At 34.3% G+C, this 6,125-nt stretch overlaps 1 non-coding gene across 1 annotated transcript; it reads left to right on the top strand.

Moving 5' to 3' along the window:
- The first annotated feature begins 5,534 nt into the window (after positions 1-5,534).
- On the top strand, positions 5,535-5,608 carry TRNAR-UCG (transfer RNA arginine (anticodon UCG)). Its single transcript has one exon. It is a non-coding gene; the product is annotated as a tRNA-Arg (tRNA).
- The last annotated feature ends 517 nt before the right edge of the window (positions 5,609-6,125 follow it).

The raw sequence follows: 6,125 nt of genomic DNA on the forward strand, positions 1-6,125 counted from the left end.
TATACCCTCTTATTTAATTAATCTCTTTAAGTCACCAAATTAATTCCAATTAATCTATGACTTATATTAATCAAATAACCATATATTATTCCTCTTAACAAATCATCCATCAAGTTGCTATGGTGAAGGCAACCCAAAAGGACCATGTACAACCGGATCAAATACTTGCCTAATATAGTTGCAGCCTTAGACACTATTCCAACACATAACCCCCAGGTTAACAGACTCCATCTCATCTTCATACAACCACCATGAACTCTCTTGAGTGTTCTTGAAACCTTGGGGGTCATTAGAGAGGATTTTGGGTGTTGTAAAACCATTTCCAAGCAAGTGAAGAGATTAGCAATGTGGTGGATCAAAAGGGAAGCAGTAGATCCAAGATTGTGGTTTCATTTTAGACCATTTTGAAGTATAAAGTCTGAAACTTTCCTTAAGTATGATTAGATCTAGGTTTATGGAGCTTTGGACCTTTTTGGGTCCAAAGGATGGACCTTTATGTTGCAAGTTTGTATTTAAGCTTGGAGTTGCCACTCTCAGAGCTAAAAGTGTCCTATAAGCAGTAAAGTCTCAGTCTTGATGGTCCTAATGAGCTCATGCATGAGATTTAGCCATTGTTATGGAAGTTTGTTGTCACCTTTTGAGGTTGGGCTTAATTGGTGGGTTGCAAGCCACCAATTTAGCAACTTTATGTATTAAGACTAGGAAAAGGACCTGGATTTGAGTTTGTAGCCTCTAAAGGGGTGTATTAAGAACTTAGTGGAAAAGTGGCTTAACATGGCTGTACGATGGGCGTACAAGGAGGTAAGCACAACGTACAAGCCATCAACCAGTACGCCTAACGTACATAGGAGTACACCCCGCGTACTCTGCCAATTTGGACTTTTTGTTATGGGCCTCAGTTTGGGCAGTGCTTTGGGCCTTTTGGCCATGGTGGGTCATCAGGAGTCAGTTAATATGTGCAAAAATATGTTATGGGTTTAAGGTAAGGCCTATTAAAGGGATTGGGCCCAATATAGCAAATTGGGCCATTAGTGGGCTACTAGTGGGCTTGAGAAGCTTACCTAGTATTGGGCCTTGTGAATCATGGTAGTGGACCTGGGATATGTATCAAGTTGGGCTAGGAGGGGTAGAATGGTCATTATACCCTATGAAGGATTATTGCATTGGACTAAGTGATGTTTTGGTATTGATAGCTCGGGGAGCCGAAGGAGCAGCGGTTCAGGAATTTTCACATAGCAGCCAGAGGGATATCAGCAAGGGTTCAGCAATGCAAGGTGAGTCTCCTCATTGTGTGAATGGGTCTAAGGCCACAATGCCGACCCATGTAGTTTATGAGTAGGAAGACACGGGGGTTAGCCCTAGGAACTGTATGCTAGTATGTTATTCCAGACCAAGTTCCGATATCGGGCGGGTGCCCAGAGAATGTTTGTACCTTAGTTTATACTTGTTGTCTGTGTGATACTCGTATGTGCCTGGTAGGGAGGTGAGCGTGGGCGAGGTCCCTTATCTCACCACTACTAGAGTATGGACGGGGTTCCGTATCTCATTAGTAGCAGAGCAGGGGCGAGGCCCGAGATAGGAGAGAGATGAGTGTGGGCGGGGGGCCGTATCTTACTATCAGTAGGAGCGTGGATGGGATTCCATGACTCGTCAATAGAAGGACAGGGGCGAGGCCCTATGTAGGCGAGGCCATAGATCAAGAGTACAGTAGAGTATGTTAGCTACTTGTTATGTGTTATGTTATATGTTTGTACATGTTTAGCGGGCGGGGCTCAGAGACAGGCGGTGCCTAAGAGAAATAGATATGTATAACCAAGCGGGGCTCGTAGCCAGGCGGGGCCTGGGGTCGGGCGGGGACCGATGTAGCGGGCGAGGCCCAGTGCTTGCAGTATTTGATTATGCATGGTATGTGGTAGGTTGGGGACTTACTAAGCTTCATGTTTACGGTTTTCAGTTTTGGTTTCAAGTACTATCGGTAACGGAGGGAAGAACTCAGGGTAATCGCATGGCACACACCATTGTTTATTCAGTCTGTGATGTTTACTCTGATAAAATAAAATAATGTTTTAGACATGATACTCTGATGTGATATGTTTTGAATGAATTGTTGGCACTTGTGGTTTTATTATTAAATTAAAATGAATTTTTTGGGTCGTGTTTTTGGGGACGTTACACATGCTAAATATTAGGATTTTTCTGAAGATTTAACTTTTGAAAAAGCCATAAATTTTAAAAAAAGTTACTGTTTATCAAACACGTTTTAAACTTGACTTTTTAAAAAGTCAATTAGGCTAAAAGGGTATGGTGTATTTTTTGCCAATAGTAAAACCGTATCACCTAGGCGTCACACCAACTTTTACATTTTTTTTGTAAATTTTACCTACGAACTAAGATGTGTTAATGGTTTTACCTATAAACTTTTTGTTAATTTCAATAAAAAAAATAAAAACTTTTTTAATGAAAACATACTAAAATTAAAATTTTACATTTTAGAAAGCCTACAAATAAAAAATAAAATGAAATTAAAAATTACAATAAAAACTTTAAAAAAAATGAAAATTAAAAAAAAAAAAAAAAAAAAACAACTAGTAAAAAAACAACTAGTAAAAAAACCTAACATTGAAATTTTATTTTTGTTTTAAATTATATTTTCGCAAATCGACACGTTTCTCACTTTAGCTGCCTCCTGATCTTTGGGGTCGGATGCCTCACATCTTGCATCAACAACGAATATTATGTGAGTCGGACGGTTTCAGTCGTATGCTTATATAAAGTTTTATTCAATTGTGTCACTTTTACCATGATTTCCTCCGATCTAATTGATTGTTCGATTCCGACCGACGATTTTGAAGATGCCACTTAGCTTTTATTTTGTCCTTTCTCATAGGAGTAGGAGGCGATCGTATTTCTTCAATATCGTTATCATCATTAAGATTAACGCCTATGTAACCATCCGATGACCCTTGTTGTGAGCTCGAATATGAAGGTGTTCGACTTCTTTTTGGCTAATTAGCAATATCTTCATGTGTTCCAACTTCCCTCCACCCGATGCTTCTTTTGATAACTTTCCACGCATTAATAAACTTAAAAGGCTTTAGCATGTCATATTGAAATGGTGCGTGCGTTTTTTTGATCAAACTCGCTTCATTTTCTCCACTAGCTCATTACTTTTCAAAGTTTGTGTAAATTTGTTCTAATGCATCACGAGTTTGTTTACAAGATTCAATTTCGAGTTACATTGGTAGGACGTCTGGTAAAATGGATCTGAACCCATTCCTTTACAAAATCGATTTGTAATATGTAACCAAAATTGATAATACGATTCACCATTTCCCGTGCCGCCATCTTCGGATATGTCAACAGATGCCTTTGTATCGGACTTTCCTTTTTTTTTTTGAGGTTGGTCTTCGGGTTCGGAATCACAAATATTTTCGATAGAGGGAGTGAAAGACAGTTGAGATTGAAAATGAAATTGGGTTTGGGATGTTTGGGTTTGCGGTTGGGATTGGAATTGAAAATGTTGTGGTATTTGAAATTGTGAATAATAGCTACGAACACCATCCATTTATAATTAGTAAGGTGGTGGTGTTGTCGGATCGTAACCGAAAAGTGTGAATGAGTTTGAAACATTTTGTTTGGAAGGGTTTGTATTTTTGGAAGACATTTTGATTAAAAAAGTGTAAATTTGTAATGGGTTGGAGAATGGTATGTATATATAATTTGTTAAAAAAAACAGAAAATAAAAAACAATCGTTAGCAATGTTCACATTTCATCCTAATGGTCACAAAGAGGCATGTTTTCAAAATTTTAACCCAGTGGAATACTACGGTCGGTACTTATATTATCGGTGAAAATGAATGTAGGGCTTTGGGACACATAGGCTTATGGTGGTTAAGGTCTTTACAATACCATCCAACCTAAGTTGTATTTGGTCTCTTATTTGTCAAGTTTTACCATAATCCACATAGATATCTTTATTTATGTTATTTCCATTTTTCTCATGGTCCTTTAAAAAATAAAAATAAAAAAATAAAAAATAAAAATAAAAACTGGTAGTCCTTTGAATGAACCGCTGGAGCCTATGACTGGAATAAGATATATAATGACGTACTACTTTATAACTCGTGAGAACAACGGTTATAAAATTAATTAAACTTTAATAATTAAAATTTAAAATTATTAATAACTTATTTTAAATAAATTATTAATTAAGAGATTTTTTTTAGTTATATAAAATTATAATCATTGATTTAAATAAATATGTAAAATTATATCACTTTATAATTTGTATTAATTTTATTTTAATTTTTATTCTAATGTTATTAATTTGATGTAATTAGAATGAGAAATTTAAAATTTGAAATTTGAAATGGAGAATCAATATGTTGACAATGATATGCATTAATTATAAGACATAATAAAGTGAAACATAGCTAAAAAAAAAATTGCATTAATTATGAATCTTAATATGATACATATCAAAAGGAGATTAAAAACTACTTTTTCATTAAAATAGGAAGATATGTAAAAACCTTTAATTTTAGTTACTTTTATCCACATTACTTATGCATTTCGTGTATTACATGACATATGGGTTGATAACTAGTCGATGTTCATTACAAAGAGTTGTTTCATTGTTGGACCATTTGAGTATGACATATGGGTTGATAACTAGTCGATGTTCATTACAAAGAGGTGTTTCATTGTTGGACCATTTGAGTATCACGATCCTACAATCATTACGGGAAAGTGGTGTTAATTTTTGTTTAATGGAATACCAAGCATTAATATAATTCTTGGAAAAAAAAAATTGTTGAAGAAGTTTTGTGAGCTGTTTACCATTGTATTCCAAGAAAATATGGCATCAATCTTGGTTGAGCTTAATACTATTAAAGTGGAAAACATTTCATTTTTTTTTTTCAACTATTTATTTTTTCCTTAGTATTTTTATTTTTTGTTGATAATAGTATGTCATTCGTTCATAACAATATCATTTTCATTTGACCATTCTAATCTTCTATTTTTATCAGTCTTCTATTCTTCAAATGTATGTTTTTTTTTTAATAAGATTAATAACAATCTTATGTGGGAAAATTAATAACTTATAAAAGTAGCAAACAACTATGGATCTACATAAATATTTAAAAAGAGCACTATTACAAGACATGTACTCAACACACGAGAGAATTACAGCTAAGACAATTCCTCAAGCAATTACTTGTATGAGCATGAATGACAGAATGAAACCATTTTTATATGTGTTTTTCTCTTAAATGATATAAAACTATTTAAAAAAGTTATGCTTGTCATCTTTCTTACAAACCTTAATTAATATTTTACGATGACATTATGTCATTTACAAAAACGCAAGTGTTTGATTCATTGCGAATGTTAAAATTTGTGGTTTTTGTAATAGTTACTTTGTAATCATTAAGTCATTAATAAATTATCTTTCATCCTTAAATATGTTAGTATCTATGTGTTACCAATTCAATGAAATAAATATATATATATGCAGTATAAATGTTAATCAGACCGCATAGCGCAGTGGATTAGCGCGTCTGACTTCGGATCAGAAGGTCGTGGGTTCGACTCCCACTGTGGTCGATTTGTTTTTTAATCCATGAAGCCTTTCTATTTTTTTACATTTTGAACCCTTGTAAATACTTTAATTTTATTTCGTCTACCATAATCCAAATTAAAATAGGTATGATTTATTTCAACTTGCAACTTACGACGATATATTGCTTATTTGTAATTTATCCTAAATCAAAACTGTTTATTTATTATGAAAATATATAAGAAGTAAAACAAGGATAATTAATATATACGACACGACCAATTAAATATTATAATGGTCAAAGGAGATTTGACCGCACTCACCCCAAAGTCCCAAACACATAAACAAATATGAAATAGTTAAAAAGCCCCATATTTTACTGTCCCGGGTTTTCGGATAAACCCGACCGAAGTCACGTGACTTGACACCAACGAACATGGCCCTGTCATACGTGTTATGGGACCAAACATGGCTCTTATCTTACGTGTCAAAATTTTATTTGTTGTTACTTCTTTTCTTATTTCAAACTTTTGCTTTTCAGATCTTTAAATGTCTTCTCAAGGT

This window comes from Lactuca saligna, chromosome 8 (genome assembly GCF_052625555.1).
Source record: "Lactuca saligna cultivar CGN05327 chromosome 8, ASM5262555v1, whole genome shotgun sequence".
Taxonomy (NCBI): Eukaryota; Viridiplantae; Streptophyta; class Magnoliopsida; order Asterales; family Asteraceae; genus Lactuca; species Lactuca saligna.